The sequence below is a fragment of the Moschus berezovskii genome, chromosome 9, assembly GCF_049115385.1.
Source record: "Moschus berezovskii isolate FMDL1 chromosome 9, NW_MosBer_1.0, whole genome shotgun sequence".
NCBI classification, from domain to species: domain Eukaryota; kingdom Metazoa; phylum Chordata; class Mammalia; order Artiodactyla; family Moschidae; genus Moschus; species Moschus berezovskii.
This window is the reverse complement of record NC_142468.1, coordinates 20385162-20412790: the sequence shown is the minus strand read 5'-3', so window position 1 is coordinate 20412790 and position 27629 is coordinate 20385162. Positions and strand designations below refer to the sequence as shown.

The following is a 27629-nucleotide window of genomic DNA, read 5'->3' as shown; positions in this document are numbered from 1 at the left end:
TGAATCTGTCTTAGCCTGCGAAACAAACAACTACAACAAAAGCAAAGCAGGGCGCAGGGAGCTGTAATGAATGAGCGAGTGAACCAAAGGACGCTCTGCCAGGGGTGGGTACCGAGGGCGTGGGGTAACACGGTTCTCACAAGAGGCCCTGTGGTTAGTGCAGGCCAGGAAGCAAGGAGGACTTCAGTGCGGGTCTGGACTGGACACTGGTCATCTTTCTGAACCCCTTTGGCCATCCACATTCTCATGTGAAAAATGAGGAAGGCAATGTTACTGTACACTTCACGGGGTGATGTTTATGAGGGCAGATGAAGAGATGCTTGTGGGAAACCTGTCAGGTGAGTTTTAATGTACTTACTGGTTGGTGTTTCCAATAAAAACAAACGTCAGGGGGAACTTTGGACCACGTATTAGATATGTTCATGCGTCACGCCTAGCTGTGGCCAGGAGGTTGATGCAGTTGGCAGGTAGGCGCTGGAGCTGAGGGGGAACCTGGCTGATTTGACAGCTTCAAGGTCTGGGGGCAACAGCCTGGGTGCCTGACAGGCCCCTGCCAGCATGAGCTTAATGAAGTGATACCTGAATCTTTGTAAGCACTAGGGTCTTCAGATTGGGGCAGGGAAATTAAATGATAAAATCGGTGAGGTAACATTATTTCACTTCTGTGGGAAGTTTACCTTGGGGAGCTTTCTGGGTGGGGCCTTCCATGACTGCATTTGTGATGAAGCTTTGAACTATATATATTAAACCAGATGAGTTACCAAATTACAGACACCCCACTACTCTCTTTCTATCTCTGCCCTGGAAGTTTACAGTAGATTCTGATAGGTAAGGGTTCATAGAAGGAGGAAGCCACGTGTGCAGCAATAGCTTCCTGGAGTGACTTCAGGATTTTGAATCTGGGCAACTAGACTTAGAATTTTCTGACTGCTGAGACTCTTTGACATTTTAGCTGCCTCCAAACTAGTCCTGGGCTTTCAGGTGACTGTGCAGTTGGAGACATGGCAGGAAGTCTCTTGCTGAAAGTTTTTTTCCATACCCCAAGTGAAAAAACTGCACATCGCTGATATTAACTCAGTCGGGTCCTCCAAACACTTACAAGAGATTTGTTGTATATAAACCAAAGAAGAAGGGACCCAGGAGGTGACTGTTTGGTGGGTCTGCTTGTACATCTGTAGACATTTACATTAGGGGCTGTGTTCTCATGGTCTTGGTTAAATTACGTAAACTTTTTGGACCTTAAAGTTCTCATCTGTAAAATAAAGCTGTTGGGGTAGTGGCCTGCTGTCATTCCGCAGCTGTGAGTCTTGTACTTTCTTAAAATAAGTTTACTTATTTATTTATTTGGCTGTGCTGGGTCTTCATTGCTTTGTGAGGGTTTTCGCTAGGTGTGAGGAGTGGGGGTACTTTCTGGGTTTCTCACTACCGCGGCTTCTCTTTTGTGGAGTATGGGCTCTAGGGTGCGTGGACTCCGTAGTCGTGGCCTGTGGGCTCTAGGCCGCAGGATCGGTACTTGTGGCGCATGAGCTTAGTTGCTCCACAGCATACAACATCTTCCTGGACCAGGGGTTGAACCCACGTCCCCTGCATTGGCAGGTGGATTCCTATCCACCGTCCCCACTGGGGAAGTCCAGGTTATATAGAGTTGTAAATTTGTGGGTCTTCACTACATACATGATATTTGAAGCTTCGAGTCGGGATGAGATCAACTGTTGGCTGAATGTAGATAGAAAAGGGAGGAGGGGTGGAGACCAAGCCTGAGATCCAGCATTTGCACTTGGGTGGAAGAGGGGAAATAGGAGAGAGACCGTGGCCTGTTGCCCTTGGCCTCCACTGAGCAAGTCTGTGTCTGTGCACTGCTCTTCTTTAAGTTCAGGGGCAGTCTGTGTTGTGTGAATTTATTCCACATCTGCATATATTACCTCAGGGCTAATAAATGGCTTTTGAAACATAATGCTTATTCTCTCAGGGTGCTGAGGGATGAGAGCTCCCTTTGGTGACCTCTGCTTCCTTCTGCTGCCAAGTTCATGGTTGTCTGCAACGCCAACACCTTCAAGTGGCAGCCACCCTCTAGACACCCACATCCTTTGGGGTAGGCTGGTTGTGTTGAATGTTGATCATGAATCAGTTTTGTTTATAACAAGAACCTGTTTTTGTCTGTGGTACTTGTTATTATAATTGCATAATTAAAATTTTATGTAATCTGATTAAATGTGAGCATTATTTTTCTACAGAAATATGCTAAATACTTTGGAAAGCCTCCAAAGGCACGCCTCCAAGAAGAATGTTAAGTTAGATATGGTCATGGCAATCTAAAGGATTGCAGGAATAAGTAAACTTCCATAAGGATTTTTTAGCTTGCGTCTTGAGAGTCTTTCAGTTTGTACTCCACTCTAATAAAAAAGGGTAATTGGAAGTTGAGGATGATGGTTTTTTTTTGTGGGGGGTGTGTGGTTTGTGTGAGAATGATAGCCTAACCGTCAATCTGGAGACTGATTGTTCATGAAAAATACATTGACCCTACATCAGGAAATTGATAAAACAAAATGGATCATGTTAGTGTCAAATGAAATGGCCAAGGTGGGATGTGGGTGTGTTTATGGGCTGCTCTTAAATCAGCTTTGTTAATTTCCAAACCAATTATTAACCTATTACCTTGGTTAAGTGGGGTTTTACTGCATGAACTTTATAAACATGAGTTTTACAGTATGTGCCAAAAAATTTCAAACTGGTTATGTCCTACCGTCTAGGACTTAATTCCACATGAAACAGTTTTATAAAAATTTCAAGAATGTTTATTATTGCTTTAGTATTTATAACATAAATATTTGGTACAGTCATATGGTGAAACAGTGGTTAAATGGTGACACGTACATGTAGAAGACTGTCATACTGTGATTAGGCATCCGAGTTTGGAAGAACATCGAATGACAGAGAAATTTGCACAGGATCATGTTAAATTACAGAGGACAGAAAGCACTTTACATAATATCTCAATTTTAAAAGCTATTCAATACTAGCAGTTTATCTCTGGGTGATAGGATTGTGGGTGACTTTGAGTTTATATTTTATACTTATTTTGAATTTTGTAATATTCTACTTAAAGGGGTGTAATTCTTGTAATTACATAATAACTTTATTACAGTAATGGATGACTTGAAACTTTATAAAGAGGTCTTTTGAATTTGTTGCTGTTGAGAGTTAGTGCTTCGTACAGTGACTTACTAGGAGAGAACATGAATGAGAACAGTAAAAACTATTTTTAGTCTTTAAAATAATAATTATTTACAATTAAGTAATTAACAAGTAAAATTGCCTTTCTTTCTAAAATTAATTACATGCAAAGTGCATATACATAAATAATTACTGTTCATTTGTATAATAAAGATTATAATATATTAATACTTATAGAAGTAAAACCACTTTGATCTTCATAATTGCTGTTAATCTTTCATAATAATCTTTATAATAACCAAGATAGTCAACCAAAATAGAAATTTCTTCATTTTGAAAATAAACAGTCTCAAAAATGGTTGTTTCCCTGGCCCCAAATTACACGGTTAGTAATGGTAGATTTTGAACCCAGATTTTCTGATTCTGAATCTCTTGGTCTTTCTGCTCCTGAAACTGCTTCCTAGTCTTTTCTCAGTCAAGTTACATATGGAAAGAAGGGGTAGTGGGAATCTGGCTTGAAAGTTCTGCTTATTGGTAGAAGGTTAGATAAACTGGGTGAGGTATAGGTTTCTCATTGAAACAGAAACTTGAGAGCAGACATGCTATCACAGAGAACCTAGAACTGTGTTTTCCCAAATGGGTGGGTGTGTATGAGTGCAGGAAGTAAATATTAGAGCTGTTAATAAGCTACTGGGGCTTCCCAGGTGGCTCAGTGGTAAAGAATCCGCCTGCCAATGCACATTGGGTTGGGACGATCCCCTGGAGTAGGAGATGACAACCTGCTCCAGTGTTTTTGCTGGGATAATCCCATGGACAGAGGAGTCTGGCAGGCTACAGTCCATGGGTTTGCAAAGTCAGACATGACTGAAACGACTGCGCATGTAAGCACACCTGTTAATAATCTATGAAGAAATAAACTGAAATTTATTAAACATTGGGGTTGAAACTAGGGCCCTTCCTGGGGTCCTGGGTCTGAGCATGTGTGCCACTAAGAACCCAGCCCTCCTGGGGATTGTGGGAGCCTTCCACAGCCTAGAACGTGGGGCAGGGCTGTCACACCTGTTTGCTTTCCCCCTATTGTGACATTCTGTGTTTACTTAGTAGACTTACAGATTAGGTTAACTAGTTTTAATTAAAGCAACAGCTACAAATTTGACACTTGGTTTGCAAAGATGCCTAAAGAACTGTGGTATGAAGGTGACATTGGTAATACGAACACAAATGGGCTGTAAAGAATTGGCAGAGTAAAGGCTTTTCTCTGTACACGCTACTGTCAACTTAGAAATTAGCTGCAAAGTGAATTTTGTGTAAGAAAATTCAGTTATCTTTTTTCGGACTCACTGTGCATTTCCATAGACCCCTGAAGTGGAGGAGATGGTGCTTATGGCCAACACTAGGAGTGTTCTGAGTACTTAAAGGGAGCAGTGGATAGTGTTCACTGGGGGTTAATGGTTATTTGCATGCAGTTCATTTCCTTTTGTAATTCTTTCTATTCAGCAACCTTTTATGGATTATCTCTCATGTACCAGGCACCATGCTACTGTGATGAAAAAGACAGTTCCCTTAAGCAACTCACTGTCTAAAAAGGTCTCAATCTTGCTCTAAAATTATAGAATGAGAGTTTTTTCAGTTATCAAGGATTCGTGGAGTATCTCTTGCAATCCTGTTACTGTTTAGGTGAGGACACCTCTGCTGTGCTTTCCACGGTCAGAACCTAGGAACCATTGGAGTCCCTCCCCTGACTTGGTATCACCAGTCTTCACGTATGACATCTGGTTTTTCCTTTCTTCACTTGTCTCTTTGCAATGACCTTCTCAAGCCTGCTTCTCTAACTGGCTTGTTTGCCACTCGGCATAGCTAATACACTCCAGCCTGAAAAGAAACCTTTCACTTTAGGCTTCAAATCATATTAAAATGGGAAATTTTTCTTCAAAAGAAGTTGTGAGTGAGGATGAACTTCTCTTTATTGCTTTTAGTTTGAATGCAGAGGTCTTTGCTGACTAATTAGACTAACAGAAATCATAGCATCGTAGTCAACAGAAAGAAGAGTGCGGCCGTGGTGGTGTCATGGGACATCACCTTTCCCTTCTGATGTCTAGCAAAGAGCCGCACTGCCTCTGCGCGAGTCAGGCTTCAGTCATCCACAGTCCGGTGCTCATTTTTAAGTACTGCCTGAAAGAACCCTAAGAAGTACCACTTTGTAAATATTAAGAATGTAGTATATGGTTTAGGCTCGAATTGTCAGAAAGATCTCCTGGAGGAGGAAATGGCAACACACTCCAGTATTCTTGCCTGGAGAATCCCACGGACAAAAGAGCCTGGAAGGCTACAGTCCATGGCGTCTGTTCTTGCTCGGACACAACTGAGCGACTAAGCACACATTATAATCAAAGCAGGCTTATTAAATGTTTTATCTGTTCCTGTGCAGAGTTTTTGAGCAAGTGAAACAGATCAAAGAGGAGGCTCTCCCATTTAAAAATAACCAGACTCTCCTTATGTTTGTAACTGAATTATTTTTGTAATAATTGGTGAGAGCAATGTGATCTGAAAGTTTACTGTATCTCAACCACCCCCACCCTCGATTTTAGTGGTGATGGTGAGATATTATATAGATAGAGTTGCTAAGAAGTAGGGTTTCCCTAAAAGTATTAAAAATGAAGTCATAATGTTCACAGTCATCATTTATGGCAAATTAGGAGTAAAAGAAAAGTTCTACTGTTTTCACATTTCTGTATAGGGAACCTTCAAGAAGTAAAGAAAAATAGGAAGAAAAAAATTATCCATAGCTTCATCATTAAAATAAAATTTCTGTTTTAAGAATACCTTTTAAAGTAACACATTGGTGATTATTGTATGCAGGCGAATGGCCAGTGCTAAATCATATAGAGCATACTGAACAGGAGCGTCCATGGAAGTGAGGAGGGCTGACACCCGCGTTACCCTTTTAGTGGTGGTTATTTTCTTTAACGTGAAAGTCACTCAGTCATGTCCGACTCTTTGCGACCCCATGGACTGTATAGTCCATGGAATTTTCCAGGCCAGAATATTGGAGTGGGTAGCTATTCCCTTCTCCAGGGGATCTTCCCAACCCAGGGATTGAACCCAGGTGTCCCGCACTGCAGGCAGATTCTTTACCAGCAGAGCCACCAGAGTTATTTTCTTGGAAATAGGCAAAAATGACTGTAAAAAAATGCTTTGAGGAAATGGAAAACTAACACAGTGACAAAAATAGTGCAGAGACATGTATTAAGAAGATGATTTTACCACAGTGTTTTGAAACTGGGGTGGATCATTTCGGTTTAGCAGTGCCGTTTAGAGCTATTCCTCCCTTCTGCTTGCTTAATTGAGAAAAGCCTCATTTGTAACATGAGGCTTATAGAAATGAGGCTCAGTTGCTGGCAGGTTGTGAAGGCATCAACCAGTTGTAGTGGTTGTGGTAACAGTGCAGATGTTCTCAATGAAACTGGTTTCCTTGGCCTTTTCCTTTTGTATACATGGCTCTTCAGGTTTTCAAGCAAGTGGTGTGTGCATTAAGTACTTCCTGTTGAGGAAATGGAGGCAGTGTGGCAAGCCCTGTGGGGACAGAGATGAGACCCGATTGTGGTGGGCAAACTTCAGATGATTTCAAGTTCAACGTCTGTGTCCCTGTTGATTTACCTGCTTTGGAACATCAACAGCTCAAAAGCCAGATGCTTATGTGACTAGCTCTGTTGGGCTCTACTGAGTACTGGCTTTCCGGGTGTTTAGCAGTCATACTCATTGTGGCTGAGCAGTTAATTTTGAAAAGAGATGATTTTGTGGTGTTTTTTTTAAATGTTTTATAAATAAACTTGGTTTAAATAATAATATGACATTATTCCATTGTCCCATTGTCTATAAAACCCATCTCTTTGGCAATGTGCAGTATAATATTTACATAATTTAATTATATAAGATGTTATTATAAATTTGAGGTATTTTTATGTTGGTTAAAAAAATAAATAAGAAACAAAAGTTAAGTTGCCTTTTTTTTTAACGTCACATAATTCTTCGGGATTTAACATGTGTAGATTTGTGTAACTTCTCTCACAACCGTTCCATGTCCTCAGAATGCTCCCTCATTCTCTCCCCATATGTGAATCCTGGCAACCATTGATGGTTCATCCCTGTAGTTTTGCCTTTGCAAAGATGTCATTTAAATGGAAACGTTGTTGTTGTTGAGTCACTTGGGTATGTCCAACTCTTTGTGACCCCACGGACTGTAGCCTGTCAGGTTCCTCTGTCCATGGAATTCTCCAGGCAAGAATACTAGAGTGGGTAGCCATTCTCTTCTCCAGGGGATCTTCCTGACCCTTGAATTGAACTTGGGTCTCCTGCATTGCAGGCATGTTCTTTGCCATCTGAACCACTAGGGAAGCCCAAATGAAGCCATGTAGCATTCTTGCCTGGAGAATCCCAGGGATGGTGGAGCCTGGTGGGCTGCCATCTATGGGGTCGTGCAGAGTCGGACACGACTGAAGCGACTTAGCAGTAGCAGCATGTCTTTTGATGCTAGCTTCTTTTGTGCAATAGAATGCCTTTGAAATTGTCATCCAAGTTGTTGTGGGTATTGTTAGTACGTTCCTTTTAATAGCTGAGTAGGGTTCCAACTATTAAGAGCATTTGGGTTATGCTAGTTTTCAGGTTTTACAAGTAAAGCTGCTCTGAATTTTTGTGTCTTTACATGGACATACCACAGTTCAAAAGCATCAATTCTTCGGTGCTCAGCTTTCTTCACGGTCCAACTCTCACATTGGGGGCGGGAGGAGAAGGGGATGACAGAGAATGAGATGGCTGGATGGCATCACCGACTCGATGGACATGAGTTTGAGTGAACTCCGGGAGTTGATGATGGACAGGAAGGCCTGGTGTGCTGTGATTCATGGGGTCACAAAGAGTCGGACACGACTGAGTGACTGAACTGAACTGAACTGATGGACATACACTTTCCTTTCTCTTTAATAAACATCAAACTGGTGGGCTGCCGAATGTGGGGTTGCACAGAGTCGGACACAACTGAAGCGACTTAGCAGCAGCAGCAGGAGTAAAATGGCTGTATTATTTTGTAGGTGTCTATTTAACTTTCTAAGGAAATTTCAAGCCATTTTCCAGAGTTAACTGTATCAATTTGCATTCCCTCCCTGTATCAATTTGCACATGAGAGAGAGTTTCAGGTGTTTGGCATCTTTGTCATTGCTTAGAATTGTCAGTATTTTTATTTTAGCTGTATTAGTAGATGTGTAATCTTGTCTCTGATTTTAATTTGCATTTCTGTAATGTTGAGCATTTTTTCTTGTGCTTCTTTGAAACTTACCTGCAGCCTTTGTCATGTGCTTACTTGTAACCATTTGTATGTCCTTTCTGGTGAAGGGTCTGTTCAAGTCTTTTGCCCATTTTTAATTGGGTTGTTTCTTTTCTTTGCTTAGTTTTGGAGGTTTTGTTTTTTAACATATTCTGGATACAAATCCTTCATTGAATATGTGATTTGCAAATATTTTCCCCAGTCTGTACCTTATTTTTTCATTCTTTATTAATAGTATCTTTTTCAGAGCAAGAATTTTTAATTTTGAAGAAGTGCAATCTATCTTTAATTTTTTTGATGGATTATCCTTATGAATTACCTTTGCATCGTGGTCAGAAATCAACTGGCTGTGTTTGTATGGGTCATTTTCTTCATTACTTCCTGTTTCCCTTAGGTTCCCTTTCTTAAAGTCCTCCAGATGCAAAGGTGGGACTTTGGAATGGGGCCTTGCGTGTCTCATGACTGCCTTCATTCTGAAACAGGAGGCGTGAAGACAGAATGCAAACAGCAATAGATGTTTTACCTTTGCATCCAGAGCCGTTGGTGCTGATTAGAGAGGAAGAAAGCTTCCTTTCCCTCAGAGGGTTAGTGGCTGTGGTCCCTTCTACCTGCCACCACCTTAGGTTTGCCAAGAAGCAAGGAAATGGAAATAAAGAAGCAAAATGGGATATTTCCCTATTCTCTCCAGGGTTAGGAATCCCCTTTCCTGCTTCTTAAGGTGGAACTTAAAAGGATTTGCAGATTTGCTTCCTCTGTCTACATCCCGGTGATCACTTCCAGGTGTCTGGTTGCCCTGAGTGCAGGCTGGGGCATTTTGGAAGAAAATGCAGAGAAACCTGTCAGTGGTTTGGTGGTGTTTTGAGTTTAGCACTTCTCCCCCATTCTGCCATCATCATGTATTTTTCAGAGCCCTCAAATAGCTGCTTCACGTATTCTGTCCAGGTGTTAGAGCTGCACTCAGGCGAGAGAATGAGAGGCATGTGCTTCAGTCATCTTACCTTGGAACCAGTGCCCCTCTCTGTTGTTTTTTAAATACAGAATTTGAAGTAATGTTTTGCATAAGTTGCATAAATCTTCAAACAATAGCTATTGTCTAGACAAAAGTTTTTGTAAACTTTTTTTCTTAAGTCATTGTCTTGGCTGAATTGATTTACATTTGTAAATATGAGAACAAAGTGGAAACCTTCCAGTTTTTTGGAAATTCTGTGTTAAGATCTCAGTGGGCTCTTTCTGTTGCTCCTTTTCCCTACTGAAAAATTGACAATTGAGGGTAAACCTTTCAATTCCATATGCCAATTTACCTTTAGTGTCATTTGATTTTTGTTGCAGGATGACACCTGGATGCACCTGGAAACCTGGAATCATTCACTGATCTGTTAACCTTGTAGCTCTTTGATGTAACCTTTGTTACATCAAGAATTGATTTTAAGCCCTCAATGAGCCGACTTCACTCTGAGCCTCTTGCATAAGCTTTAAGAGGATTTAGGGAAGTCTGAAAAAGAGGGGCTAATTATTAACATATTCGTTCTCTACTGACTTTAAAAAGATGTGGACTAACTATAATTATCCAGACAGCTGGTGAAAAACAAATAGAGCTCAATGGATTCCTAGTGGAAACAACTACATGGTCTGGAAATTAGCTAATTTATTTAAAGTAATTATTTATCAGTAGAAATTCATTAAAAATTAGGGAGAAATCAACTGTAGGTGATCGTAAATATCTTGAAATCAACCTCAAGAGGCCATGTTAATGGGATCACAGCGGGATATAGAAGTAGACAATTAGAATGGCCCAGTTGAAGGTAATTAAGACTAACTCATGTGCCATTTAAATTATAGCAAGTGACAATAGTATTTGAAGATGGAAGATAGCTGAAAAATTGTAAGATATTCCTTTATAGATATATCACACTGGTTATTATTAAGTAAGTAAGTAACTTTTGGTTGCTTAGTCGTGCCCGACTCTGCGACCCCATGGACTGTAGCCCACCGGGCTCCTCTGTCCATGAGATTTTCCAGGCAAGGATACTGGAGTGGGTCGCCATTTCCTTCTCCAGGGGATCTTCCTGAACCAGAGATCGAACCCAGGTCTCCTGCACTGCAGGCAGATTCTTTACCGACTGAGCTACAAGGGGAGCCATTACTGGTGTCTTTATGCTTTTAGCATCTGCTTTCCACAAAATGGTCAAGTCTTAAGGCTGTATCTTAAATATTGCCTCTCTTAGTGCTTGCATTAAATCCAGCCCATGATTTTTATACCTCCTACATACCTAGCAGAAATGCTCTTTCAGTTCAGTTTAGTTCAGTTCAGTCGCTCAGTCGTGTCCGACTCTCTGCGACCCCATGAATCACTTATAAAATGTAGTTAATTTTTAGTATTTAATTTGGACTTCTCAGTTTTTTCCTCTGAGAATTGTGTCCCATTCGACGAGGCAATATCAGAGCTGAAAGGTTAAGAGCAGAGCAAGACTCAGGAGCTAGACCACGTGAATCGAAGCCTAAGCACATGTCTCCTCTCTGCCTGTCTGAACACCTTGCCTGGGTTATCCCATGTCATCCTTGGTAGGACTCTGTGAAGCTGGTCCTGATTGGGAGGGGAGGAGCCTTGCTTTACTCTTAATCTTTCAGCTGTAAGATTGCCTCAAATGGGGCAAAATTCTCAGAGGGAAAGGCTAGAGAAGTCCAAATTAAATACTAAAATTTAACTGTACATTTTTATAAGTGGTAAAGAGCAATTTTGCTAGGTATGTAGGAGCGTTAAAAATCATGGGATGGGTTTAATGATTAGCCAGCTTAAACGAAAGTAAGAATCAGAACAGTCTCGGCTTTATGATTCATTATGTCGTCAGGACATTTCTTCTGCCAGTTTTCCCCCTGTCAGCTTGATGTAAGTAACCACTTTTTATCACCACCCTTTTCCTGAGTATGTGTCTTCAATAGAATTGTGCCATTAATCCAGTGCCAGAGGACTGAACCCAAAGGAAGATTTAGAAGAGCTGAGAGGAAGCAAGAATTTGGTGCTTTTTTCATATGGGGCATTGAGGATCCTGATTGCTTAATCTTTTAAACTTCTTGAATGATATGGAGATGGGTCCTTATTGTATTCAAAAGAGATGATTCTTTCTCTTCATCTTCCTTCCCTCTCACCCAAATTAAGTGTCATACACCAGTTGGTTGAGTTTATACTTCTAAGAGAGAATAAGACCCTTAGGGATTGAGGAATGGTGTTAACATCCTGTCCAGATGGATATTTGTGCCTGAGTGTTCATGTTTATACATATTTTTCTTTGTGAATGTACAGACAGCAGCCAACTCAGAGTCAGCCAGACAACTTGTGTGGTATTCTTCCTTTTTATGAACAGTTTCAGTTGATAACTAAGCACAGATAAGAGCCCTCTTTAATGCCCACAGAGTTGTTTTGCTCCTTTTTGGTAAGTGACTTCATAGTTATACGCCAAAGACACACTGAATCATTGGAAGTCTTAAAAGTGGTCGAAATTTAGGGGCTGTCAGAATTTTCTTCTTTACTTAAAATCTAAGCACTTATTTAAATAGTATTTTATCCGCATTGCATAGACAGATGATGAATGGTTGAGATGAAGTTTTTGTTTCCGTTACAAGCAGTTGATCGTAAATAGAGGCATTTGGCTGTGGAACTGAGAAAAGGGAATGTTCTCTGTGGTATCTTCTAGTGAAGTTGAAAATGTCCCACGTTCACCTTTCATTCACATTGTACCATTAGTGAGAATTTCTGAGTAATTCTGAGAAAACCAGGCCATATGATTCCTGTTCTTTTGGAACCATTGATACCTTTGGGCGATACACACAAACTATATATATATATAATATAGAAAACACATATATGCAAAATCTCCGCAGAAACCAAGGAAAGTGCAGCTTAATTATAATTTCTTGGAAAATCTTATAACAGCTTAGCTGAGCTCAAAATGTGAATTCTAACTCTGTAGCCTTTTTCTTGCTCACTTGGACTGATGGTTTACCATCCCATTCTACCCTTCCCGTACGTGGTTCATTTTACACATTGCTACCATGATTTCCATACAAAAAAAAAAGCACATGAAAATGTGTCCCACTTAAAACATCCCAGGCTCCTCACAGCCTGTGGGAGAAAGTCCAGCATTATTCATTTGGTCTTCCAGCCCTCTGATGGGAACCTGGACAGCCACATTCTCCACTGTTTCCGGCTTTGAACCTGGTACTTCTTTTTTTTCCCCTTTAACTTTTTTTTTTTTTTTTAATTGGAGGATAATTGCTTTAGAATGTTGTGTTGGTTTCTGCCGAATCGGCAATTAGAATACCTATGTCCCCTCCCTTTTGACTGTTTCTCCCACCCTCCACCCCGTTCTACCCCTCTGGTTGTCCCAGAGCACTGGGCTGAGCTCCCTGTGTTATACAGCAACTTCTCACTAGCTGTCTGTTCTACTTATGGTAATGGATATGTTCCAGTGCTCCTCTCTCAGTGTGTCTGCCTTCTGCTCCCCCCGCTGTGTCCGAAAGTCTTGAACCTGGTATTTCTGACATACCATGCTGTCTGTCTCACCTCAGGATGCTGTTCCCTTTCAGCACTTTTCTAGCTTCTTGTTCGGTGAGATTTTACCCAGGAGACGACTTCCTTCTGCCGCCCTAGGTTGGGTGGTGGCTCTGCCGCTGCCCTCCTGTAGCACTCTGCTTTTTTCCTTCATTGCCTGTTATGAATTATATTTGTCTATTCGTGAGAGGGAGCTATGAATTCCTTGAGAGCAGGAGAGCATGTCTTAATGTATGTGTTTCCTCAAGCCTGATACAGAACCTGACCCATGGTAGATACCATCCTCAATTCTCTGGTAAGTGTTAAGGCAGCATTGCGTGAATGATGGAGTTGCCTTTCAGGTAATGGGCTCCCATCACTGACAGTGTTCTAGGCAGGAGCTGAGAGAACGCTATTACTCAGAAGTTTTGCTCTCATTTTGGCATTTTCCTTGATACATTTAGTTAGCTTTTTTAAAATTTAATTTTTTATCTCTTATTTATCTTTGGCAGTTAAATAAGTAAAACCTTTCTAGTAACTGTTGTTGTTTAGTGGCTAAGTCATGTCTGTTTGTGACCCCATGGTCTGTAACCTGCCAGGCTCCTCTGTCTGTGGGGTTTTCCAGGCAATGATACTGGAGTAGGTTGCCATTTCCTTCTCCAGGGAATCTTCCAGAACCAGGGATGGAACCCACAGTTCCTGCATTGGCAGGCAGACTCTTTACCACTGAGCCACCAGGGAAGTTCTTCTAGTAATTAGCGTTATAGTAATAGCTACAAAATGCCTAATGTGTACATTAGCACTAATTTTTCCAACAATGCTAGAAAGGAAATGATAGTATTACTTTCATCTTACAGATATAGGAACCAACATCAGAGTGAAGGAAATTAGTCTGTCGGAGGTTTTACCTCCAGTTAGTAATTTTTAGAACTAAGATTCAGATCTAGGTTTGAATGTAGACATTATGTGCATTTCACTTTGCTGTTTTGCCCATAAAGAAAACGGATGTTTGTGTAATGATTCAGCATAGAGCAGGGAGTCCATAGTTGTCTGGTGGTGGTGGCTTGACAATAGACTTGTTGTTAATTTGGCAAAAGTGTTCTAAATAGAAACAAATACTTTTTTTTTTTTTTTAAAAGAAGTGAACAGAGATAAAAATGGATAAAAATATAAAAGAGAGATAAAAATATAAAAGATTATATTCTGTTTAGTTTCTTCATTTGAATTTCATTTCTAACTTCAAACAAAAGCTGTACCTTGAGTTAAGATGGAGAAGGTAATCCTGACTTTTCTGTAGTCAAGACAAGAGTCCCCTCCCCCACACCACCCCAGCTCCATGGAATTATTCTGTTTTTTTAGACATAATCCATGGCACATTATGCTAGCTATTTTGGTGGTGGGGGAGGAGGAAGGGAGCAATGCTATTTCCACAAGAATAGTGTAATGTGTCTCACGTTTGTCAAGCAAGTCACTGTAAAGCAACTATACCTTTAAAAAACATGACAGTGGTATCAAGGAAAATAAGAATGCTGTTACATTTAAATCTCTGTGTGATTCTCTGATTGTTGACAGTGGCTGCCAGAGATTAGTTTAGATCAAGGACCTCCAAATTGAATCTTTCCTAACAATTTACCAGCTTACAAAACACAGTGAAGCTTTTTATAAACAGCTTGTGTTGTGCCATGTTATCGATGTGTAGCTTTCCAGTCCCCCTTGTACACTGCCCCAGATATCTGCTCTCTGGGGCTTATTCTACTAGCCCCTCTCACTCTCCCCCCTCAGCTCCCAGAGTGGACGAGAAATTTCAAGAACCACATGTCTTGTGTCCAAAGAGAAAAAATTTAGAAAAGATTTACTGATTTAAAAAGGTTGTTTAATAAGAAAGTAGAATGTGTGACTTAGGTGAAAAACGAGAGAATCAGGAATTACGGTTTAATACTGTACATCTAGTTGAAATGGCTTTTTTTTTTTTTTTTGGCCAAATCTCACCATGTATGCTTTAAATATTCACTAGCATCTGCAGTGAAATTTGTGTTTGTCTAGTAGAAACAGGAATCTAATTAAACAGGGCTTGATTTTCTCACATAAAATGTCTGTAGGGGAACTGCTTGGATCTGGGAAGGTTTCTGCCATGTCCCATGTCATTGGGTGAGTCTTGGGCTCCTTCCAGTTTTTAGCATCCTGAGGATGAGTCCTCTGTCCACGCAACCTCAGGGAGCTGTTGGCGCTCCAGCTGTGATGTCTGCAAGAGGAGGGGAAGGAAAAATTGCAGAGGGGCTTTCTGGAATCTCCTCTCTGACTTGTACTTGGAATTCCTTGGCCACCACTGTCTTCATGGAGGCTCCAGTGTGGTGTTTAAGTGGGCACATTGCCAGGCCAAATAAAACCAGATTTCTATGACTAAAGCAGAAGGGGAGGGGAGTGGAAATTAGGTTTGAAAGAATTGACTCTGCCGCCAAAGGCAAACTTTATTTTTTAAGCCATGAATCTGCCTAACCATCTTTTCAAAGTTGAAAGGGAAACACATTACTGTCTGGATATTTAAAGAAATATTTTGGTTTGGGCGAAATTTTTTTTCCCCAGTCCTCTGCTATGCTTTTGTAAAATTCCTAATATCCTTTTATTACTCTCTAATAAATAATCTTTTAAAATTATAAATATTAGTAACCTGGGCGTAAAAATAGAGGAGTGTTGATATTGTGTCCTTGAGATTAGGAGATACTTTCATGCCTTTCCTAAAGCCACGTGATTTAGAAATAGTTATGAAAAGGCACCAGGTGTTTCTCTCAAAGTCTATCTTTTATTTATTTATGTTTTTGATTCTTATGGACTTTTTATTTTTTTCCCCTTGTTGGTTATCCAGTTTAAATATAGCCGTGTTTACATGTCTGGAAAAGACCCTGATGCTCAGAAAGATTGAAGGCAGGAGGAACGAGGGACAACAGAGGATGAGATGGTTGGATGGTGTCATCAACTCAATGGACATGAGTTTGCGCAAATTCAGAGATAATGAAGCACAGGGAAGCCTGGGGTGCTGCAGTCCATGGGGTCACAAAGAGTCGGACACAACTTAGCGACCCAGCTTAGCTGTACTGAACATGTCCATCCCAAACATCCTTAGCATCCCTTCCCCCATCCTTCCCCTTGGCAACCTTAAGCCCATTCTCAGAACCTATCCTTCAGATATTAGTTGAGAAAGCTCAGTCCCTCAGATGTTTAAAACTACTTAGGGTCGCTGTGTTCACTGGTCTGGTAGCAGATTCTGCCACGCTCTTCTGATGAACTGTGTGTGGTCTTTCTTGTCTCTGGATGTTTTTGCCTGGTTAATTCTCTGCTTGAAACCTTCCACCTACACCTTTCAATCCAGAAAAATTCTGTTGATCGTTTAACTTGCACTTCACTGCTCAGCCTTTCCTGTCCTCTGTACCGCCACCTCCTGACTGGTCTCTGCTGTTCATATCACTGAGAGGAAGTCCAGCAGTGATGGCTGTGGAATAAATGAGATCCTCGGAATGAAGCACTCCAGACTGCACCTGGCTCCCCCCGGGAAGCACACATCATGTATACTCATCATTTTTTCACATTGCATTGTAATTGCTTCTGTGCTTTTCTCTTGTTTTTCCATTCCTTGAAGATGGTTCCTATGTTTTGGTCATTAAAGTTATTGCTGGCATTCCTGTACAATGTGTGGTGCTCAGCAGACATGTAATGAGCGTGGGTGGGTGGGTGGGTGAGCAAGAAGAGACAGAAAGGCGGGAGCTCCCCAATGCCCACTTGCCCTAGCTCAGCCCATGGAAATACGGGATAATGAGCTTTGTATATCCCAGAGGTAAAGAGCAGGACCCCTGACCTGGCCAGGGAGCTGCTCTTTGTCGTACCGAGTGATCTGGCCCTCTGGCAGATACCAGGGTATCATTCAGAATCATGGAATTATCAGTCACTTGTTGTTCAATTGCTCAGTCAACTCTTTGTGACCCGATGGACTGCAGCACGCCAGGCCTCCCTGTCCCTCACCCTCTCCCAGAACTTGCTCAAACTCATATCCATTAAGTAGGTGATGTCATCCAACCATCTCATTCTCTCTTGTCCCCTTTTCCTCCCACTTTCAGTCTTTCCCAGCATCAGCGTCTTTTCCAATGAGTTGGCTCTTCGCAAAGTATTGGAGCTTCAGCCTCAGCATCAGTCCCTCCAGTGAGTATTCAGAATTGATTTCCTTTACGATTGACTGGTTTGATTTCCTTGCAGTCCAAGGGACTCTCAAGAGTCTTCTCCAACACCACAGTTCAAAAGCATCAATTCTTTAATGCTCAGCTTTCTTTATGGTCCAACTCTCACATCCATACATGACTACTGGAGAAACCATAGCTTTGACTAGATGGATCTTTGTTGGCAAAGTAATGTCTCTGCTTCTTAATATACTGTCTACGTTTGTCGTAGCTTTTCTTCCAAGGAGCATGTATCTTTTAATATCATGGCTGCAGTCACCATCTGCAGTGATTTTGGAGCCCAAGAAAATAAAGTCTGTCACTGTTTCCATTGTTTCCCCATCTGTTTGCCATGAAGTGATGGGACCAGATGCCATGATCTTAGTTTTCTGAATGTTGAGTTTTAAGCCAGCTTTTTTACTCTGCTCTCTCACTTTCATCAAGAGGCTCTTTAGTTCCTCTTCACTTTCTGCCGTTAGGGTGGTGTCATCTGCATATCTGAGGTTATTGATATTTCTCCCAGCAGTCTTGATTCCAGCTTGTGCTTCATCCAGCTCAGTATTTCTCATGATGTACTCTGCATACAAGTTAAATAAGCAGGGAGACAATATACAGACTTGACATACTCCTTTCCCAATTTGGAACCAGTCCATTGTTCTGTGTCTGGTTCTAAACAGAGTTGGCTCCCTTTAAGTAACTTTTCTTTGCTTAATTTTCCCAGAACATATATGCTTGTGTCTCATTGATCTAAACTGTGAAAGTGGACTCATCTAGCTGTAAGGAGGCAATGAAAGATAGTTCTTTAATTAGTTGTCTTGCTTTCGTCAGGTTCATTAGGGGCTCTGTTAGAAACGAGGAGAGGGTGGACACTGAGTAGCAACAAGCAGCCTCAGCTACATTGCTCGGTAAAGTGTTCTTTGACTGAATGCATGAAAATGAAGGTGACTTGATGGAGTCAGGGCTCCTGGTGCAGATACTGTGCATTTGCTTTTCATGTTCGATACTTTTGAGCCTTAAAATCAGATTGATCATCTGTGGGTCTAGAAAATGAAATACTTGAATTTGCTTTGCTCTCTAAATCACAGTGTTAGTCTCTGTAAGCATGGTGGACTGGCCAGAATGGTACTCTAATGAGATAGGTTTTGGTTGTTGTGTGTTTGTGTGTGTGTGTGTGCGCATGTGTGTATGTATATGTGTATATGGGTATGCTTGGTATTTTACTTCCGTCTATGATTGGCAGTATCAATCCTGAATTCCTGTGATTTTGGTTTAAAGAAATAGGTGTATAACTTAGTACTTTCATATTTATGGATTTTTTTCCCAGAGATTTATCTGTTTTCTTTTTTCACCTCTGCCCTGTCGGTGATTTTCCTAATGTGAATACTAAAATTGATAAGACATAATTTCCTAAGTGATACATATTCATATATTAGTGCCACCCTTTTTCACTATGATACTCTTGAAATACAAGTTTTTAAAATTGTAAAAGTTCTGTTTTGAAGTTTGCTTTGAGAATGCTACCAATTTCCAAAATTATCGTCAGTTGGTGCCATAATTGTTTAACTGATACTTTGATAGGATATTCATGGTTTTCTTTTCATCTTTTGGTTTCTGAGACGAAAATCTAAAAGAAAACTCTTTCTTCATTGTCAGTGAGGCCATTTTGGAAGGGATTGCCCTGTGAACTTTCTGAAGAGAAATATGCTGTGAGGAACCTTAAAAATAGGTTTTTGTTGGCTGCTTCTTTGGTACGATGTTCAGGTACTCTGCACACTGTTGAAAATATGCTCTATTCCTTCATTCTGTTGCGCTGAGCAGTCGGAAATTGGTTTCCCCCAATTATCTCAACGTGAAGAATGGCCTGCCTTTATTGGTTATGTGAAGGAGTAAATTCCAGGGACCCTCAGCTGCAGGATGGTGCTTGCTTCACAGCTGCTGCTCTTCCTTTGTGGAGGCTGCCAGTTGCTAAGAGAAGGCTTTGTCTGTTGTGTATAAAATGAACTTTGTTTGGACCTCCCTCAAGCAACTTAAAGTGTGTTAGAGTCCAGCTGGACATTCCTCACCAGATGATGATTTAAATGCAGGTCAAATTTAGAACTCAACTTATATTAGTTTAAAAATAGATGTGGCCTTTAGAAAGCTGACCTCTGGTACATTTGGGGCTTGGGGATCTGCTCGGCCATTTCTCGTGAATCACACAGCTGTTTTAGACTCTGAAAGGCAGTGCACAGTTAGGCTAGATCGAGCCAGTGTCCTTCTAACTTGGGATCCCCCTCTTCCTGCCACACTGGCCTCTTCAGCCCATATGCATGACTTCCAGTAAATTCATGGCAAGATGAGAATATGTGGAATAGATAGAATCTGACTCCTGTACATTAATTTTGTTAGAGATTTTCTAGTTTGACTCTGCAAGCTCAAGAAGACAGAAAGAAAATCTAAAAGGTTAATTTTAAGGTAATAAGACTGTTCATTATATGGTGTATCCTTCAGTTTTATCGAGTCAGACATTTCCCTCAGGGGACAGGGTAAATGTCGGCAACCCTATAGATGAGAAAGATATGACTGCTGGCAGCTTTTCTCTGGGGCTGAAAGACAGTATATCAAATGATGTTATGTACCATTTATGACATGCAAATGAATTATTGGTTATGTAGAATATGGAGTCACTCTTTCATGTCTCATTCATCACCCCCAGGTCTAAAAGTTTACATGAAATGTGTTCAGCAGAAAAGTTAATAGGGTAAGGCTGGGGTTGGGGAGGCATTGTTGCCAGCTTTTTTAATTATCAGAGAAACAGACATATTCCATGAATATATTTGAATTGCCTAAAATTTTTGTCCAAAAAATCAAAGCGGTGAGGTTAAAATTTTAAATACTTGAGTTATTTAGACTTCATTAAAAAATAACCATTAAGAGGAATTTTTTTTTCATTATGATTTAAACAGGCAAAGATCAACATTTTTTTAATACAGTTAAGATTTTTGTTTGTGGTCATCTCTTTTCATATAGTCTTAATGGTTATCCTCTCTACTGACACCTTTGTATGATAAAATGCAGTTTGTTTAGACCTCCCTCAAGTAGCTTAAAGATTGCTCACTGGACATTGCTCACAGAATGGTTAAATTAAATATTCTTTGAGGCTGATACCCCTTTTAATGAATTAGTATTCAACATTGAGCCTTTCGGTACATTAGCAACTTAAAATTTATTTTATGATCCACCTGTGGTAGTAATGTTATTATTTACATCAAATCAAGTGTCTTTTAAAAAGGGAAAGTGTGCTTGCTTTTTATTTAGAAAAGGGCAGAATATATTGCATATACTCTGTGTGTGTGTGTATAGTCCATGTTATTGTATTGATAGTAATTTACATATTTCTAATAGAGAGATACTGTGAATATTTTTGCATTGCAGAAGTAATGTTTGGACATTTTAAAGATTACTATGTCTATGCTAGCTAGAAATGTCATCCAGTGACATTGTTGAACACATTTGTGGAGGCATTTATCATTTTTTCTTTGTTGTGCACCTATTTGGACAAAAGCAAAGCACTTACTTGCTGTAGTCATTTTTCATTATAACATAGCTGAAACCAAAACGGTAGTGTTTCTTTCAAATAGGCAACATAAGGTATGAGTATCTACCTAATAATGCATTACAGGAAAACTTTTCAAAGTCAGTATTTTAATAGGAGTCAAAACGCCTGTTCCTCATACTAGGAATTTTGTTCATTTAAATTAGTAGCAATAATATTTATATATTTTTTAATAATTCTCTCAGTGCTTAAGTAATAAACACTCCTTTTGATCCTCAGTATCATTCTTTCAAATAGACAGGGTATCCACATTTAAAAATGAAAAGGAACCAAATCCACATATTGGATACATTTCTAACCAATTGGGAAAAAAGTGCCCGCTACACGGAGATTCTCAGCAGTCTCTTATCCAGTAAAGAGATTGTTTTCCCAGTAAAGTCTTCATTACAACAGAAACTCAAGCAAAATGAAATGTGGCTCTTGGAAACTGAGCTGTCTTTGGGAGCAGTTCTCTGAAGGTTAAATTTCAGTTGTTCCCATTGGTGGTGATCATAATTCATTTGCTTTTCTCCTTGAGTACCTTCTTTGTGTCAGTCATCATCCTGTGAGGCTCTGGGGACATTGTATTTCCACAAACTGACACCACATTTGTCTTCATGGAACTTAGGGCTTAGTGGAAGAGACATGAACAAATAGTATGGTCACACAAGTAAATACATTCGTGTAAACCAGTAGGTGCTCTGGAAGTAACATACCCATGTGTTTCCAGTAGTATAAAGAAAACCTGATGTTTTATTTAAACACAGACAAACACATGCATGAAGCAAGAGATGGGGTTTGTGAGCTACATTTCTTGCAAACTGTACCTAAACGCAAATTACTTGGAAACAGTGAAAATGTACCTGATCCTCATTTAGCTCAGCGCATGTATGGGGTGAAGTGGGAGGGGAGGCGAAAGGGGCATGGGAGAAAGTGCTGCCAGCACAAATGAGTGGGAATTATCCAGAATAGGACTTGGGAGGCAGGAAGGTATTTCAGACAAGCCCCAGTCCTAGACAGGAAAGCTGAGTGTGTTTGACAAGCTTAAAGATTAGTGTGGCTGGAGCATGTAACTGGGAACACAGTGGCTTCAAAGTTGGAAAGATCTGCTGGATTATCACACAAGGGCTTTTAGACCATGTCAAGGATTTTTAGTTTTACACCCAGGGTAATGAGAAGCCTTTGAATGGCTTTAGGCAAGGGTGTATCGTGTTTTGCAAAGGCCTTTTGGTTGCTGTGTTGAGAGTACATTAGTCGGTGGCCAGGGTAGAAGGGGCAAAATCAAAAATTATTTTACTGTAGTAAGGATTTACAGTGTGTGTTCATTTTTGCCATACAACAACGTGATTCTGTTACACACACACACACATATAGTCTTTTTCATATTTTTTCCATTATGGTTTATCACAGGGTATTGAATATATTTCCCTGTGTTATACAGTAGGACCTTATTGTATGTCTATTCTATTTATACAGTTTGCTGATGCAGGGTTTCTTACGGATATTATCCTGAGATGTAAGGGAGTTGACTACTTAAAAAAAAAATCCTCCCTAACTAAAGCTGGAATTTTTGCTTCTTGCTTTTGGATGACCTTTAGTGCTCTTACCAAGTAGAATGTGAGCTCCTTAGGTCCTGAGGTTTGGTCTTATTCCCTGTGATGTGCCCATACCCTTGAGCAGGGCCTAACATGGAGAACGTTCTCAATAAATATTTCTGAACTGACCGATTGATGGCCTGAGAAAAATGCACTTATGTTTTCTGCTCATCTGAGTCTGTCAGCGCCTTCTCCTCTGCCACCTGGCGGTTCAGGCTGTATTTAAACCTGTTTAATGCCCACAGACGTTGCAGCCAGGTCCGCATAGACCTTGTCCTTGACAACGGGCCTTTGTTTGGATACTTTGGGAATTACTGGCTACCACCAGGGCTGAAAGTGAAAAGAAATGGTATATTAATTTAATTTTTCGGGCTAGCAGCCTGATGGCACAGCGACAAAAAGGACTTGGCAGTAAGGAAGAAATGTGGATTGCTGGAAGTTTCAGGGGAGGTGAGGCACACCGGAGTATAGAAACATGGCTTTATTAGTTCAGAAGTTTTACATTTCAGAATAACCATTTTTTCCCAACAGTATGAAGGTTCAACTTGATGTTTTATTAAGAAGAAGTGAGAAGTGGGGTTGAAGGCTACATTTTTTAATGTGTAATTGAGGATTCCTTTTATTTAGGATAAATCTTTGACTTTGAAACAACTTGACAGATAAAGCTATTTAGTGGTGTGAGCATCGTTGAGGCAGATAGAAGTTTTATTCTGGGATATAGATCATTTTAATATTAACTCTGGTATAAATGATTTCTCTTCTCTGGTTCAGCCTTGGAGACCGTATGCCAGAGCCAGGCTCCTGCATTTGGTCTCTCTTCTAAGGGTGGCATTTGAGGAAGCTATGCTGCCTCTGCCCTTCAGGTCAAGAATTGTGGATAAATCCTGAAATGTGCTTCTCCCTTGCCTTTGGTTACTAAGCTTCACCAAGATGAATCTGACAGTGGCTTTAATTGCACTTGTAAAGCTTGAGATACATGTCTTCATTTTCTGTCTGATTGAAGAAGGCTTTTTCATATGTCTTCTCCCTGTTTGTTGTCCCATATGACTGGGACTGAGATCCTTTTTATTTCTGTACCCTTCTCCAGTTTCCAACTTACTTCTCGTTAGAAGAGCACGTCTATGATGCTTGCTTTATTTTAGGTTGCTGGATTTCGTTTACTAATTTAATTTGTGTGTGTGTGTGTGTATATATATATATTCAAGAGGGATATTGTTCTGTTTTCTATTTTTGTGATATCTTTGGCTTTAGTATCAGGATAATATTGAATTTATAGAAGGAGTTGGGAACAAAAACAAAAGAATGAGTTGGGAAGCATTCTCTTTTTTTCTGTTTTCCATAAGAGTTTGTTAAGAATTGGCTTTGTTCTTTAAATATGTGATGGAATGCAGCAGTGAAGCCTTCTGGGCCTGGGATTCTTTTTGTGGGAAGATTCATAATTGCTAGTTGAATTTCTGTTACAGGTCTGTTCAGATCTTCTGTTTCTTCTTGAGTTGGTTTTACTGCTTTATATCTTTCTAAAGATTTTGTCCATTCCATTTAAATTATCTGATTTGGTGGTATACTGTACTGTGCTTAGTTGCTCAGTCATATCTGACTCTTTGCGACCCCATGAACTGTAGTCCTCCAGGCTCTTCTATCAATGGGGGATCCTCCAAGCAAGAATACAGGAGTGGGTTGCCATCCCCTCTTCCAGGGTATCTTACCAGCCAAGGGATTGAACCCAGGTCTCCCGCATTGCGGGACGATTCTATACTGTCTAGGCCACGAGGGAAGTCCAAGAATACTGGCATGGGTAGCCTATCCCTTCTCCAGGGGAACTTCCTGCCCTAGGAATCCAACTGGGATCTCCTGCATTGCCGGTAAATTCTTTCTTATAATATTCCTTTATAATCTTTTTCTATAGGGTCAATAGTGATGCCTCCTCTCTCAATCCTGATTTTGTTAATTGGTGTCTTTTTCATTTTTTTTGTCAGTCTAAGTAAAAGTTTGTCAGTTTTTTTGACGTTTTAAAAGAATCAACTCTGGTTTCATTGTTTTTTCTCTTTTTTTTCTGTTTTCAGTTTCAGTGATTTTTGCTTTAAACTGTGATTTCCTTCCTTTTTCATTCTGTGGAGTTTAGTTTACTCTTTATCTAGTTTAAAGTGGAAGAGAATTGAAGTTTTTATTTTCTAATGTAGGCCTAAGTTTAAAACCTATAAAATTATGTCTTTAGCTAGACATCCTCTACATTTTCACTTTTTTTTGTTTTAATTCACTGCAAAATATTAATTGCTTGATAAAAATTTATTTTCTTTAATCCATGGGTTGTTTACAAATTATTGTTTGATTTCCAATTATTTGGAGGTTTACTCGATTACTTTTGTTTTAATTCTTTGGCGTCCCAAATGTATTTTATTTTATTTCAGTCCTTTTAAATTTATTGAGACATGTTTTATGACATTGCAAATGATCTCTCTTGCATCTTGAAAAGGATGTGTATTCTAGAGTATTTTGTAGATGCCAGTTAGGTCACTGTGGTAAATCAGTTCAGTTCAGTTCAGTTCAGTCGCTCAGTCGTGTCCGACTCTCCGCGACCCCATGAATCACAGCACGCCAGGCCTCCCTGTCCATCACCAACTCCCGGAGTTCACTCAAACTCATGTCCACAGAGTCGGTGATGCCATCCAGCCATCTCATTCTCCGTCGTCCCCTTCTCCTCCCGCCCCCAACCTTTCCCAGCATCAGAGTCTTTTCCAGTGAGTCAACTCGTCGCATGAGGTGGCCAAAGTATTGCAGTTTCAGCTTTAGCATCAGTCCCTCCAATGAACATGGTAAATAGTGCTGTTCAAATGTTTTTATCCTTTATGATTTTTGTCTGGTTGTTCTATGATTTAGAGTGGGGTGTTGAAATGTCTTATTGTTGAATGGTCTCTTTTTCCTTTTGGTTTTGTCCAGTTTTGTTTCATTTGTTTTGGGGCTCTGTTGTTAGATTGCATATACGTTTATAATTATTATATCTCCCTGATTAATCAACCCTTTTGTCATTTTAAACTCTTTCTTTTTCTCCAGTAATATTATGTCTTAAAGTCCACTTTGTCTTAATTGTAATAAAGTTGGTTCTAGCTTTCTTATGATCACCGCTTATGGTATGTGTTTTTCTGTCTTTGAAGGCTGTCAGAATCAGTCATGTGTCAACATGACAATGTTGCAAAGTCATCCTTTCTTCAAACTGCTACATTTTCCTAGCATTTTATTTGTATATATGTGAGCTAAAGGAGCACCCTCTTAAAATTATCACATAGTTTTGAACTCATGTGTCCAGTTCTACAAATCTTTAAACACTTTTAGATTTCTTGTAACTTCCACGCCAGTCAGGATTGGGAACAGTTTTGTGACCCTAAAACACTCAGACTATCCCTTTGTGCATAGTCCCCTCTCCTCTCCCCCCCTCCATGTCCTCTGGCAGCCACTGGTCTGTACTCTCATCCTAGAGTTTTGTCTTTTTGAGAATGTCATCTAACTTAATAAATTAGAATGCCAAACAAATAGAGTCAGACAGTATTTAACTTTCTAAGACTGGCTTCCCTTTGCTTAGCCTGCCTTTGAGATTCATTCGAATTGTTGCATGTATCTGTCCTTCCTTTTTACTGCTGAGTCTTCCATTGTGTGGATGTGCCAGTTTGTTTATACATTCACCCATTGCAGGACACTTGGGTTGTTTCCAGTTTGGATAATTATTTGTAGAGAGCTGCTATAAACATTTTTGTTCAGGTTTTTCTGTTAATGTAAGTTTTCATTTCTGTTGGGTGGATCCTGAGATGTGTAGTTTCTTGATCAGAGTGTATGTTTAAATTTAAGAGAAGCTTTCAAGCTGTTTTCAAGAGCAGTTGTATCATTTTGCATCCCCAGCAGCAGTGTTTGAGAGTTCTCCTTGCTTCACATCCTCCCTAGCACTAACTGCCAGTATTTTTCATTTTAGCTATTCTAACAAGTTTGTAGTCATCGTGGCTTTAATTTGCATTTCCCTATCAGTGAATAATTTTGAACGTCTTTTATGTATTTGCCATCTTTGTATCTTCTTAGGTGAAGTGTCCTCTTTAAGCTTTAAGTTTCCTATGTAAGGACTTCTGAGAAAAATTATTTTAAGTACACTGAATATAATCATTTCTTGATACTAGAGTTTATTGTCATGGACTCTAATTACACGATGGATTTGGAATCACCGAGAAGCTTTGGAGGCCTGCTGAGTCGTGTTGTACTCCTGTCTCTTTCAGGCTTTACTTTTCTACTGTTGGTGTGCCTGATTCTGGCAGCAGTCCCATTTCCCGTCCCTTTTCTGGTTTTCTGCTTTTATGAAATGATCATGAGGAAGTCTGTTAGAATTGTGTTTGGAAAAGAATAGTGGAGTGCCTCTCAGTAAATGTTGCAGGAGCTCTTCTCTAAGTAAAGTACATAAACTCTGTAACATCTGTTTTAGTGCCTTTCAAACTAGAGCTGTGAAATTAAGACAAGGGGTTTGTGAATGTGTCTTTCTATGTGCACCAAGTGTTGTTTATAAGTTGAATAAATAACTTGCAATATCCAGTCTACTGTGTTTTAGAAATAATGTGGATGCTTCTGGGCAACTCTGGATTCATTACGATCTTTTTTTTCTCCTAGAGTAGTTGCTCTCCCATCTTTTCCTTTTTATTGGCCATTGTGGAATTAGTAGAGGTTGTCATAGGGAGCTTTCCTGATAAGTTAGATATTGATGTTCATGTCTAGTCAGGACAGGATGAAGTGTGCTTTTAGTTTTCAGTTTAACCGTAGGTGATTAGTTAACCAAATGTTCTACCAGGCTTATATCAATTTTTGATGATGTGATATGGGATACTTTTGTTGAAAGGCTTCTTGTGAAAGTTAAGATACTGGCAAGCTCTTTGAATTCTTCAAATAAGGGGACCTGTATGAATTGTTATTAACATCAACCTAAACTAAAAAGTGACAAGAAAATGTGTATTCTTCAAGTGATTGTTGCATAAATGAGATGCTTATATCATGGGTTCCTTGGCTGATTCTTTTTCCATATTTGTCATGTCATTTTGATGTACTTATTATAAATAAAGCTTGATTAGTGGCTTGGTGGATCAATATTACGATAGCAAAGGAAGCTGTTCTTATGTCTGTAGTTTATATAAACAGCATATTCTTGAGCAGATTCTTACGTCTCTGAAGTACTTTGTTGTTTTGCATGCCTCATACTGTCAGGAAA

At 39.9% G+C, this 27629-nt stretch overlaps 1 protein-coding gene across 8 annotated transcripts in view; it reads left to right on the top strand.

The window, feature by feature from the left end:
• Positions 1 to 27629, top strand: part of SIPA1L1 (signal induced proliferation associated 1 like 1) — a 388842-nt gene that overhangs the window by 129949 nt on the left and 231264 nt on the right. For 2 of the 8 annotated variants that reach the window (XM_088839492.1, XM_088839493.1), the window contains exon 3: positions 17132 to 17213. The exons of the other annotated variants lie outside the window; for them this stretch is intronic. The gene's annotated coding sequence lies outside the window, so the exon portion shown is untranslated. The remainder of the gene's footprint in view (positions 1 to 17131; positions 17214 to 27629) is intronic. 8 annotated transcript variants of the gene reach the window in all.